Source organism: Tenrec ecaudatus, chromosome 5 (assembly GCF_050624435.1).
Source record: "Tenrec ecaudatus isolate mTenEca1 chromosome 5, mTenEca1.hap1, whole genome shotgun sequence".
Lineage (NCBI taxonomy): Eukaryota > Metazoa > Chordata > Mammalia > Afrosoricida > Tenrecidae > Tenrec > Tenrec ecaudatus.
Window position 1 is genome coordinate 41,484,577 of NC_134534.1, and position 13,965 is coordinate 41,498,541.

A 13,965-nucleotide genomic window follows, 5' to 3' on the forward strand; every position below is an offset into this window, starting at 1 on the left:
CTCGACGGCAAGCAGGGAGGCCCTGAGTGGCACAATAGGCCAAGCATTACTCGTGAAGAGAACAGAGGTTCGAACCCACACAGGGCCGCCCTGGGAGAAAGGCCTGACAATGAACTCCTGAAAGATCAGGGCCTTGAACACCCCAAGTCCTACTGAAGCACATGGGTTGTCACAAGACAGGGCTGACTCAGGGGCATCTGGTGTGGCTTTTCAGTTGTATGGCGCTTAGGATACATAATCAAGCAGGGATCCATCTAGGCCCACCCAGTGCATGGCAGGCCTGACCGTGCTCAGAGCCTCAGCACTCACTGCAGAGAAGGCCCCCCTCCCCCAGTTGTCGAGGATTCCAGAACTTTCTGCCACAGCCGGCATTCAAGCTGATGCCAGGAGCACTCGCTGGGTTGCTCATCGGACAGTGCTGAAGCCCACGACAAGCCCACCTCTGGGGTTCACGGGCTTCGCAGAGCCTGAACGACAAAGACAAATGCACGAGCACATTCTTCCTGCATTGGGGGCACTTGGTAATAGCAAATCACACGGTCACTCCCTAGGAATCCCAGTCCCACAGCTTCTTAGCAATTCAGAGCATGAGTCTTGGCATAAAATTCAACCTAATCCTTCCAGAAGAGTACCGTGCCGAGTCAAGGTACCCTGCCTTTAAAAATGGTTTTACAACATTGACACTTGACCACTCGGATCATACCAAAGCCCAGGACGCAAAAACAGATGGGCAGCTTCCACAGAGCATGTGTTTAGCAGCAAGTAGCACTCATAGTTGAATATCATTTAGCAGGCGTCCCGCATGCATCAGAGGCGCCCTGGATGCACAGTGACTGCGCATTGAGCTGCTTGCTCACTGTGAGGTCTGCGGTTAGAAACCACCAGCCGCCCTGCAGGAGGAAGACGAGACGCGCTGCTCCCATCCTGAGTTGCAGTCCCAGAAGCTGGACAGGCACAGTTTAGCCGATCCCCTGGGGTCACTATAAGTTGGTATTGACTCGATGGCCATGAGTTCACACACACACACACACACACACACACACACACACACACACACAAAGCGTGCATGCGCTTCCCTTCCTTGGCTGGCTTTCATTAGCTTTCCTCGTCAATAAACCTTCCTGAGCATCACTTTGACTTGGACCTTTCCAGGAGCGCAGGCACACAGCACCACTTTATATGCTCAGGTTTCAGGGGCTGCCTAGAGAGGCCCAACTATTTTAACCTGATCCCACATTCCTCACGGGGCTTCAGTGCCAGCTGACAGAAAAGTATGGGAACCCATTCTGTGTGAGTGGTCACACCGCCCATTCTCAGGACTGAAATCAGAGAGATTAGTTTCCCAATGGCCTGGCTTTCAGGCATCAAGTAACGAGCTGAGCCAAGAGCGTGCTGGAACCTTCTGCCGGGACAGTTGGAGCTTAGCTCTGTAATCTGTGGCAGGGCTACGTGACACCCCGTCCCAAGGCTCTCACCACTCCAGGCTTTAATTCCCAGAGCTCATGGAGCGAATCAGGGACCACGCGTCCCACCGCTCTCCGACCAAACTCTTTCCAGGGGCGGTAGAGTTCATTCCGACTCATGACCACCCAAGTGGTGTCCGACAGCCATGCCCTTTCCAAGCAGAAAGGCCTTTCTTCGGAGCGATTCAAACCATTGACCCTTCAGTCAGCAGCCCAGTGTTGGACTGCTGGTGGCACCCAGGGACTCCGTATCATCAACCCAACTGACTCCTTGACCCTCCGCAACTTTGAAGACAAGAGTGGCTCTCACCCATCTCTAATAATGCTCCCCTCTCCCCTATGACAGTGTCATGCATGTAGTAGCAAAATTCCAAATGAAACCTACTTAGGTCGATTCCAACACACGGGGCCCTATATAATATTCCTGCGGCTGTAAATCCTTACAGAAGGAGGAAGCTTTGTCACTCTCCTAAGGAGTAGCTGATAGATTTGATCTTCTGACCTTGTGGTTAGCAATTCAATGTTAACCCACCAGATTTAAAACATCGCCATAGAGTCTATGTACCAATCATCATGAGAATCAGTAGCCTCATCATTCTCCCTCAGAGTGGCTGGTGGTTTTGAGCTGCTGACCTCATGATTCGCAACCCGATTCATTACCCACGATGCCACCAGAGCTCCTGCTTCCACTTAAAAGCCATACTTGGGTCCCACTTGCATTAAGCTGTTAAGTTAACCTTATTAAAGACAACCTTCTCAAATCCTATCTAGTACAAAACAGGGCTTGACTTCTCCCCCTACCCCTATTTGGGATTGTGTAGTATATGAATGGTTGAAGCCACAAAGCCTTGTTATTTTTCATTGTTCCGTGTGCTTTCATCATGTCCCTCGACACAGAACAGCTTGCTGAGGGCAGGTCTTGAAGGCAGCTCTCCCGGCCTGGCTCCAAGCGGTTGGCACGCTGCGGGCACGGGATCAATATCTGCCAACTGAGATGACCGAAACAAACTGGCCTTCGACTTCAGCCTCAGAGTTAACACGTGTACAAGACCCCCAGGATCCCCACAGTCAAACATTTCTAAATACTAAGCCCAGAGATCACCCACCCCATATCTGCACCAGGCATTGTGTCTGCTTCAGTGACCCAATGTCTTAATAGCAACTAAAAGATTTTTTTTTTTACATATGAAAAACCTGTTCTGTTCTACCACTGAATGACTTCGGATTGCCCTTGGCATTGTCGGAGGGCTTTGATGAGGCAGGGCTATAACTAAGACATTTAATCCCTATGTGTAAATTGAATTTCTTTTCATGAGATGACCCAGTTGTCCAGACTTGACATAGCTCTCACACTTACATGCAAATGGGCCAAAAATGTCTCTCAGAGAATTCTGGCCCCCTGGCAGTTCCACCACATAGAACAGCCTGGCAACTGGCTGATGCTGCGGGGTAACTGGCTCCTGAGGAAGGCCGTGTCAGACCTGAAAGACGGTGGTGTGTCTGCAATCTGCCTTGCCCTCGGTCTCCTGGGACCTGTCCTGGGTGGGTATGGGCTGACAGAGTTTTGATGTGTTTGAGTTGAGAGTTAAAAGCATGTGTTTTTCTGACATTCTATGTGGCGCACGTTGTTTTGACATCAACCTAAAAGTTGTCTCCCACTCGGATTTCAGGGACACCCAAGCACACTGGACCACCCCTCTGTTAATAGGCTCTGCTGAGGGGGCTTTCAGGTGGATGTGCGGCTGGAAACTATGCCCCTGGTGTTTCAAGCACCAGCCGGGTCACCATGGTGGAAAGCATTCAGTGGAACTGGCAGGCTAAGACAGATCACAAAGAAAGGTCTTACAGATCTACTTATAAAAATTAGCTCACGGAACCCTTATGGCTCACAACACAATAGTGTCCAATATGGGGCTGGAAGATGAGTCTCCTTAGAAGGCGCCCAGGGACTCAAGCATGCCAGGTAAATGAGACTGGTCGGAGGCTAGGCACCTCTGTTTTGCTGTGTGAACCAACCCAAGTGACAACTAACAACAAAATCCACTTTCTTACAGAGTCCCATTTACTGAGTAGGCTCCGTAGCCAATGATGCTCAAGAAATACCCCCCACTGTCTTTCCCTTAAAAAGAAAGAAAAGAAACTGCCCAGAGATGATGAATTTCTTTTCTGAAGACTGCACTCTCTGTGCCCAAAGGATTTTTGCACAATCACATGCTCAGAGCAGAGGGTGGGGGTGGGGGCATTATGTACCACCATTCCCTAGGGACATGCACATCTTTGGAGACTTATGAAAAGGGGTAACTCATGACCACTGATTTTACATCCGAGCCAAATTAAGTCTGTCTCATGGAGCAGAAGCCCCCTGGCTGTATTCAGTGCATCCTCACTTGCTCAATGGGACCGGGCCACTGGCCAATAGGAGCTGAGAGGCAACATGCTAGAGGCTCAGGCCCAAAGTCCCAGCCAGCAGTCCCGTGGTGGGATTTCCTAAGAAGGCTGTTTAGTTTGGGATGACCATTTCTGCCAGGCAGTTCCAGTCCTGTTGGCCAACAGGGTTCAGGGTACAAGCTGGATGGAAAACAAAGCTGGCCTTTCTAGACCTTTCTTCCCCCTTCGTGGATGCAAGATGTGAGCACAAGAGAGCAAGGCAAGTTGGGGAGAGCAGCTAAGTGCAGAGAGGAAGAAAGATGAAGCACTGGCTTTATCCCCAGGGAACCCGACTGCCTCATTGCCACCGCTGGACTCAATCCTACAGGCGACCGAGGTGGCTCATGGAGTGCATTCCTACTTGTGTGCGACCCAGGTTCAATTCCTGACCAATGCACCCCAAGCCCAGCCACGGCCTGTCTGTCCATGGAGCCTTAGGAGTGGCTATGATGCTGAGCAGGTTTCAGTGGAGCTTTGGGACTAAGCCATCTCAGAAAGATCTGGTGATCTACTCCTAAAAACGAGTCCATGGAAAATCCTATGGGTCCCTCTCGTGCATGGCTTGGCGTGATACAGCAGAAGCGATCAACAAGAATCGTCTAAAGTCCTAGTAGAAACCGTACATCTGACTTAGCTTTGCATTCCCACAAAGCGGGAAGACAGGCAAGGTGCACATGACCCCAAACCAAAACCAAACCCACCAACCCAAACTCGTGTCATCGAGTCGATATCGACTCCCAGTGACCCTGTAAGACGATGTAGAACTGCCCCGGTGCCTTTCTGAGCTGTACCTATTTCCAGGACCAGAAAGACCCTCTTCCTCCCACTGCTACCCTAGCAGTGAAGAGCCCAATGCCTCACTACTACAATACCAGGGATTCCATGACCTTTCCATTCCATTTTCCACAAGCTTTGGAAACTCTCCTTGTTTTTTTGTTTGTTTCTTTGTTTGTTTGTTTTTGCCAACTCTATCCCTCCTGCTCTTATCCCACTACTTCAACAGTCTTATCAAATTGGGCCAGACCATTACAAAGGTCTCTATACTTGGGACCTCTACCCCATCTCTTTGTCTTTGAATCCTTTCTCAACGGTCCTTCCAGAAGGACAGTCCTTAGACTCAAAAGCATTAATGTCTCATACAGCTGTGGACATTGGTAAGTCCCAAATCTATGAGACAGGCATCAGGCTGCAGACTTCTGCTGACTCATGTGGCTGCAGGGCTGATAAAATCAGCAGGTCAGCTGGAAGGCTGCTAGCTCACACCTCAGGAACCAGGGGTCAGAGGATGACAAGTTAGCTTCAGGATAGAGAGGGCGAGCTTTGCCAGGATGTCCATCTGTACTGGAAGCCAGCCAAGCTCCCAAGCAAGCACCCCCTCCCTTTCAACTGATTGGCCACTCACATCAGATCACAAAACAGGGAATGATTATAGATTGTCAAACCACTCGAAGTCATGCCCTGGACAAATAGACGCATCACTTAATCCTCACAGTCCAGCCCTTGTCAACTTGGCACCTGTACGCATCTCCTCAAAACATACATAACTTCTAAATAAAGACAATTATAAAGTCATAAATAAGTCTAACCTAATACAGTAACCATGTCTACATCTCAAAATGCACTGTTCTGTGTACATCTTATATTCTATAATAAGTAATGGCATAAAGGAGAGAAAACAAAGATAGCTGTTAAACACACACACACACACACACACACAAACACATAAAACAAGGACAAAATACAGAAACAACTAAACAGTTATGGTTTTTCACATGCTTGGAGCTCGTATTTACAACTACGCCCTTCCACCACCCATGCCTGCATTCCCTTTGTCTTCAGTGAGCCCTTCAGCTGGTTGTGTGCCTCTGCCAGGTGTGGTAACCTGAATCTTCATTCCTGAAGGGCCTGGGCCATTAGCAGTCAGGGTGGAATCGGGCTGCTGCAACTTTCCATTGGCCTTCATCACGGAGCAAGGTAGGTATAAAGAGACATCCTGCCGAGTCTTCTGTGTCCCAGACATATATTCTCATCTGTCCCTCCATTGTGTAATAGTAATCTGGTTTCCCCTGGAGAGTCAGGATCAATCACACCAGTCAATGCAGTAGCTCCTTCTTTGTCTTTTGGCCCAAAGACATAAGGAACCTCAAGGGGTAAGGAGCCATTCTTAACTTCCAATTCGGTAGAATTGGGGCTGAAGCGTCTAGTAGGGGTATTCCTCCCTTGGGAACAAAGACCTTTAGTCCTGTAGGGCATAAGGTTGCAAGAAAAAGAAGCAAGGAAGTTGCAAGCAGGTTGCTAGGAGTGACAGCACGTGTGGCCACTCTCGTTTCCACCTTTCTCCTGGAACCATGAGTCTCGGCTGTTGGAGAATAACATAACTCTATATCGGACAATGGTTTAGAGGCCAAATATCCTCCTACAGAACACAGGCCCAGTCCTGCAGGGTACTGCCACGTCGCTAGAACAGTGTTTGTCTTGGGAAGGCCAGTCCACTGCTCTATCAAGTCAGCTGCTTCAAGATGGCTGGGTACCTGGTAAAATGAGTGAGTATCATGATCCTAGGCCCACCGCCACACTTCATCTGCTAGACTATTGAAAATAAACAGCTGGTGGGATGTTGCCTACATCTGAGGATAGAGATACACCCAGGCTTAAATGCATATTAACTTTTATGACGATTACAACGTGCCAAATTGACTGTAATTTTAACTTATCTTTCCATAAGTGACTTAGTAAACGAGCGATGACTAGCTCACACACATGGAAATGAAATAATAATTAGCTAAGAGATGTCTCTGGTCCAGTCACTCAGAGATGCTATGCCTGACCTTAAGATGAACTCTCAAGTTCTGGCCTAGGCAGAGCCCAGAGGAAGGTACAATTTAAGCTTCTGAACAGGCATCATAAGCATTATGACAACTTTATTTCAAGAATGCAGACCAGGAGCAAGGTGGCACATGTGACTCGTCTTCACCCAGCGCAGTTGGTAGCTAAACTAGCATCTAGCAAATGCTCCTGATGCCTAATCCTGAGCGCTTTTTACTGCACCGAAACACCCATGGCCTGAAAGATATCCGAATCATTCAGCGTGAATTTCAAAAGGTGCTGTCACAGCCATTCAGAACTTCTCATGTGACTATCATTTTGTGCTAAGCATTTTATATGCACTGGCTCATTCAATCCTCACAACACAATCTCCAACTCAGACAAAGGATGTGAGGCTTGCCCTAAATCAACACGAATCCAGAACGGAAAGTGAAGACTCGGGTCCACATCTCTACTTCAGAGTCTGTGCTCCCTGAGCGTGCCACCAAACTGAGCCTACTTCTATTCCTTGTTGACATCAAGTCATTTCCAACCATCCTGTGGTTGGATCCACCTTCCATGGAGCCACTGACGCTGGGGTGGGGTCCGGTGTTGAATGACCAATGTTTAGGTTCGCTGTTGTTGTTAGACGCCACTTTAGTCTGTTCCGACCCATAGCGAACCTATGCACCGCAGAAGGAAACACTGTCCGCTCCTGCTCGAGTCCATTGAGTCAGCCAAGGTGTCAATCCATCTCCAAGAAGGTCTTCCCTTTTTTCCCATTTCCCCTCCACTTTGCTGAGCACGCTTTCCTTCTCCAGGGGCTGGTTTTTCCCAACAAGTCCACAGTCTGTAAGATGAAGGCCCACCATCCTGGCCTCGAGGGGGCACTCTTCCAGGACGGATCTGGCTGTCCTTTCACAAGACCACGGCACTTTTAACACTCTTCTCCAGCACCACAATTCAAATGCTTCCATTCTGGTTTGGTCTTCCTTATTCAGTGTCCAACTTTCACATGCATAGGAGGTAAGGGAAAACCCCATGGCTTGGGTGAGGAGCACCTTAGTCCGCAAAGTACAGTCCTTGCCTTTCAGTCTTCTAAAAAGGTCTTGTGCAGCAGACTGACCCACTGCAACCTGTCAGGAGTCAAGTGCAAACCTTCTGTACCACCCAGGGGCCTGGGTCAACCTCCTCTCCTTGTGTGTGAGAGAGCAGAACACATCATCACATTAAAAAAAAACCCTGAGAACAACAGCAATAAAGAACCTGGCTGACTCGAACAGAATTGAACTTTGTGACAATGGAAAGTTTCCCTCCAAATACAGTGAGCACTGTGAGAGCTGGAATTCGGCTGCCTGCCCGTTTTTCCGGGTCTCCCAAGTTCCCCACCTCTGATCGGGGGCAGTCACCCCGTTCCCTGTCACTGTTTAGTCTATGGTAGGTTTCCACCCTGCTCAGGGGTTACAACTAGTGTTACAGGCCTCATAGATGGGAGGTTTACAGATCTAGCCAATCTGTTTCTTCTCTGTCTAATGTGCTCTGCAGGTTCTTCGTGTGGGAGACGGCCTTCCTGCAGTCATACACAACAACTGACGCCCACTCTTTGGAGTGATACCTCCATCGCCAACAACCAGGCACCTCATCCAAAGAGGAGGGAAGACACTCTATTGTTGAGTGTCTTCAGATGTGTTGCCCTTGAACGTATGCAATATGGCTGTATTTTCTGAGCGGATCAACATATACAGTTGTATTTACGAACACTTATCTGAAGGCTGTGGTTATGGAGAGCTATCCGGTACAACTGCTTAGAGGCATTTATATGCCAACTATCCATATCCACATGGTGGAAAGTATCCAAGGGCTTTAACCACTGAGCCACCAGGGAGTCCCAACAAGCACGCCGTAAAAAGGTCCATTTTCCCAAAAGATTAAGCCCAAGCTTCAAATCAGTTGATGAAAGGAAGTAACTCTGCCTTCGAAAGAACTGAGTTGCGCAACCTCTGCGACAGTCTCTTGTCTGAGCCGATCTCTTTCCAAGGGGCAAATGGAATCCCGTCTTCTTGTTGTGACAAGAACCACAGGAAAGGTTAAGGGTGACTTCAGGAGAAACCACCAATTCATGCAGAACATTTCCACGAAGCAGGCACCACACAGAATTTGGAGAAGACTAAAACAGTCGAAAAGCATTTTAAAGGGTAATATACCGAGTTAGTGTACTTAGTGGTAAAAGTACTCCTCTTTGCTTAAAAAGAACTGAACATACTTCAAAGCAGGTAGGATTTCCTGGCCAACAAATCACAAGTAAGAGCTTGGTTGACTAAGCGCTCAACACAGCATTTTTGGAAAGGGTTATCTATTTGCCAGAGGATTACTTGGCTCATGTAAATTTATATTTACAATTCAACATAATCAATATCACTTCTCAGAAAGTGTGTAGGTCTGTGTATCTGGTACTTGAAAATTATCTGTCCTACAGCATTTGTCTATTGATTCAACAGAGTGGTACCTGGCTCAAGGCATGGCTTGTTGGTTAAATTTAAACTAGCATCTCAGACATGATGATCCAGCAAGATCTTGCCTGCTTAGGTGATAGGATGCTGCACATGTCCCTCCACTCCCCACAGGAAGAGCCATGAAACAAAGCCGCAGGTCACCAGAACCAGTTGGGTGACCCATGTGTGTCAAGAGGAGAACTGTGCCTTATAATGTTTGCTTTTTAATTTACGTTGGGGTTGTTGGTGGTGTTGAGAATAAACACAAGAGAACATACCGCCGATTCAATGATTTCTACATGTAAGATTCAGTGACACTGATCACATCCTGTGAATCGTGTAACTGTTCTCACCCTCCATTTCAACTTCTCTGCTGTGACCATCAAGTCACTTCCCTCTCGGTTTGCTGTTTAAACGTGGGTGTGTCTGATAGCACACACAGTTCTGGAAAGATGCCCTGAAAGGTGCCTGGCTGTAGGTAGGTCTGTGTATCTGGTACTTGAAACAATGCTCAAGGGGGAGAGTGCTTACTAATAAATTAATTAGACGATTGGTTTATAAAAAGACTTCAGAGGATACTTTTAGGGTTAAGATTAAAAGCATTTTAGAGGATGGTTCCTGAAGTTCTGGCAGCCTCAATGACTCCAGAAAATCTGAATTACATGAGAATCTGAAAACCTGTTCTGTAATTTACCCCCTTTTAATCAGGATTCTCCTGTAGAATCTGATTGAAACATCCATCCAGCACTGGTAGCCAGGCACCATAAGCTTCTTCTGCTCGCATGGCAAAGCAGACTATTCGTGGAAGACAATTAGACGGATGCGCCATGTCCTCCTCCTATCCCTGACTCTCCTCCTCCTATTGTCCTGGGCAAATAAACAGAGAGACCTGTCCCTCAGGGTGTCAGTGGTCGATGTAGGTCAGAAGCAGATCAGCAGAACTTTCTTCCAATGCACCCATGGGTGGACGTCATCCTCCAGCCTTTCTGTTAGCAGCCAAGGGCATTGACCGATCACTGTACCACCCAGGAGCTGCTGGACCCAAGTAGCCCGAGGCCATTTCTGTCATCTAGAACTCGACAGTGGCCCTGGTCACACAAGCTCATTGTGGGCATTATCCTCTACCAATGCCAACATCCCTGGCCCATCACACTCCAAGGCCCGGTGCCTCCAATCCTTCTGTTCTTGCAAGCCACCAAATGTTGCAAACAAGCTGAAAGAAGTATGACAGTGCACATACATGTACTGACATACGTGTGCTTTGGAACCGACAGAATCACAGAGGCCCCTCATTAAATACAAAACCGCCTACTCCTGACAGAAGTCTCGATCTCTGCCCTTCCGCAACTTTAAAAATCTCAACTCCAAAGATCCTACTAATTAAAATATTGCCAACAGCCTGTTTAAAAAAAACAAACAAAAAAACCCTCTCCCTGGAATTGGTTAATTGGTACTTAACAAAAACATCCTTCCATTTCAGCTAGAAGGGCAAAAGTCACCAGGGGAGTTGGGGGTGGGGTGGGGCTGGGGGTAGGGGTGGGGGTGGGGAGCAAAACCCTAAGCAAGGGGTTCAGATGCCTGACCCAGAACAAGAAAGGAAGAGACCTTTGTCTTGAATTAAACGTGTTGGCAACGAAAATAGGAATCTATGAAGCCACGGATATTACAAGAGCGCCCGCGACTTTGTGGGGTCATTTGCATATGCATGACACGGAAAAGGAAAATGTTCATTAGTTACAGATGTGCTGCAACTTGTGCCTGCTCCCTTTTTTGGAATATCAAGCGGTGGGGAGCGCATCGGGTTTGCAGCCACGTTGTAATGAGCACCGCTGCCTCTACCTCTCCCAAACGGGAATATTCCGGTATTGATTTTCCTATGGGAAGACCACCGTTTGGACCGCAGTAAAAGTAGTAGCTGGGTGAGGCTCACCTGAAAGTTCAAGGACCAGAGTGACGGGATGCCGTTTCCGGGTCCTTTGACAGGAACAGCGGTTGGGGATAATGTTTGGAATTTATTTCGTCGTCAGAAATGTTTTGTAAAGACTAACAAATGGAACAGACTCCAAGTCAAGCAGAGAAAACCAATGAATCTGGTTTAAATTTACTAACTTGCACGGAGGGTTTTTCAATTGCTCTCATTCTAGGCCCCGAGGTACAGCCACATACACGCTGCACTCGGTTCCAGGCGGACCAACTGCTGCAGCTAGCTGGGTGGCTCGTTCCATTCAGAGGAAACTCGGGTCATGCCGAAAATGTACACAGTTCATTGTGCTGTGTTGTGCAATATGGACTCATGCGGTTACGCAAGGTACATAAACATACACCGTCCGTATAAAGAATTCTCAATGCACTTATGAATAAATGCACTAAATAAATAAAGATAAATATATGCTTTGCATTTTTTGTAGTTGGTAGATCATTTTGACTTGATCATTTTCTAAGTTGCTCGCATGCTGACAAAGTGTGGGCGCCCCTGCTCTATAGGATGAAGTGGAACTACCTCGTGGGTTTTTAAGACTGTTAACTCTTCACGGAGTAGAAAGCCTCCGCGTCCTCCTGAAAGCCCATCAAAGCTCCTGCCATCGAGGCTGGGCAGACTTACCGTGACCCTACAGGGCAGGGGCGAGCTGTCCCTGTGCGTGTCTGAGCTTGTGCGGGAACAGAAAGCCCCGGCTCTCTGCCCACCGCGCCATCAGCGCTTCTTTCAATACCAACTATGGAGAACTCGGAATGTGGGGTCCATTAACGTCTCAATGTCGCCACTCACAGCGACAGACCACAAGGAACACGGGAGAACATTTGACAGTACAGCCCATCTGAAAAAGGTTCAGCGAAGTGTTTCGACTCTTTATTGCAACTCGGGGGAACGCTCACAAAGCAAACCGTTTTCAAGGTGGCAATGTTCACGCGTCCTGTTTCATGACATTGGCTGTAATCGCCACATATTTTTTCCTCCCCTAATATGACAACCACGTGAACTGTAACAGATTTTGGCCAGTCCTGAGAAGATGCGAGGGAGAGATTAAGCTGAGTACTAAGTGGGTAGAGTGATGGCTTATGGATGATTCCTTGGCAATTTGTATTACTGCTACATTTTTGCAATAGTTATGTAAAGTTATAAGGAGCTGAATGTCCCGAAAGAGCTCTGGTGCCCCAACAGCTACATACTTGGCTGCAAAGCAAAAGGTTGCTGGTTCAAAACCACCTTCAATCTCACTCAAGAGCTCTTTGGGAGAAAGCTCTGGCAATCTAGACTCTTGTGAAGACTACATCAGAAAAGAAACAAACCCATGTCCTAAAACAGACCCACTTACTCCAATGCAGAGTGACCCATTAGAGCAGTGGTTCTCAACCTGTGGGTCGCGACACCTTTGGGGGAATCAAACGACCTTTTCACAGGGGTGGCCCAATTCATAATAGTAGCAAAATGACAGTTATAAAGTAGCAACGAAAATAATTTTATGGCTGGGGGTCACCACAACATGAGGATCTGTAAGAAAGGGCCAGGGCCTGAGGAAGGTTGAAAACCTGCTCCAGAGGATTTCTGAGACTGTGGGCCCTTGCAGTCAGGCAGCCTCAGGGAGCAGCTGGTGGGTTTGAACCACTGGCCTGCGGTTAGCAGCCCCATGCCTAACCCATCACACCACCAGCTTACAGACCAGGAAGCCCTATAGGGCTGTTATACTCTGTCGCATGAGGCCACTGGGTGTCAAAAACCAAGTCAAAGGGACCCCACAACAATTTCTGCCCATGAATGGACAGAAAGCTCAAGGCCACTGAATCATGGTCACCAATGACCTGGGCTCAGTTTCCAAACATCACCTGCACACATGAGCTCCTGCAAACAAACTCACGGGTTAAGAATGGTTTCACAGAGAGCACACTCAATCCTGACCCGTCCCACCTTGGAAGGATCGAAAAGCAAGCATGTTGGAAGAGTGTTGTGCTTAAAGAAGATGCATTTTATAGTCACAGGATAGTCATGGGCTATAGGAGGTCCATGGCATCTCGGTCACAGGGAAAAAAGTCTAAAAAAGAAGTAATTTCATGACATCACTCCAGGTTCTAAAATGTCCTGCATCTAAGTACCCATCTCATGAGCTACTCTTGGCCCTCCGGCTTTTTGAAGGGAGCACCGTTCTCCACGTGATGCCTTGAAGATGGTCAAAGGCATGTACTCACGGTTGCCCAGGGAACAAGCCCCCTATCTGCTGGGGTGGCCTTGGGCCAAAACCGCAACTCAGAATACTGTGCCCTGCCCCTATGCACCTGTCGCAGTGCTGACAGGCCAGCTAGTGCCACACATCTTCTGCATGCTCCCTGTTTGTAGCCACCTGTTCTGCTATCGCCATGGGAGCCTCCAGTGACTGACTACAAGGAAGACCTGGCTGACACAAGGGACCACTTGTCCTAGGAGGACTTTGAAAAGGAGGTGGCACTTGTGGCTGTTCCTGTTGGAAGACAGACAGGGCCCCATCACTTAGCCAAACAAAAGCAGCACAACTAGAATGCAGGTTAATATGCCCAATATTTTTAGGACCACTGATTTAAAAAATGATCTGTCTTCAATGCAGAACATTCTTGTGGTGGTGGCAGGGGGTGGGGTGGGGAGTTGAGGAGACGACAGTTTTTAATCCTTGAACAGGGTCAATAGCTAATGTATGTCCTCAGCTGCTAACCGAAACATTAGAGGTGTGAATCCACTCGGAGGTGAGTGAGAAGAAAGGCCTGGTGATCCACTTCTGAAAAACTGACACTGAAAACCCTATGGAACCCAG

The 13,965-nt window shown here is 48.0% G+C and overlaps 1 protein-coding gene across 1 annotated transcript in view; it reads right to left on the reverse strand.

Annotated features, from left to right (window-relative positions):
- The window catches only part of SDC2 (syndecan 2), a 127,122-nt gene that overhangs the window by 18,655 nt on the left and 94,502 nt on the right, over positions 1-13,965 (reverse strand). The window lies entirely within an intron of this gene.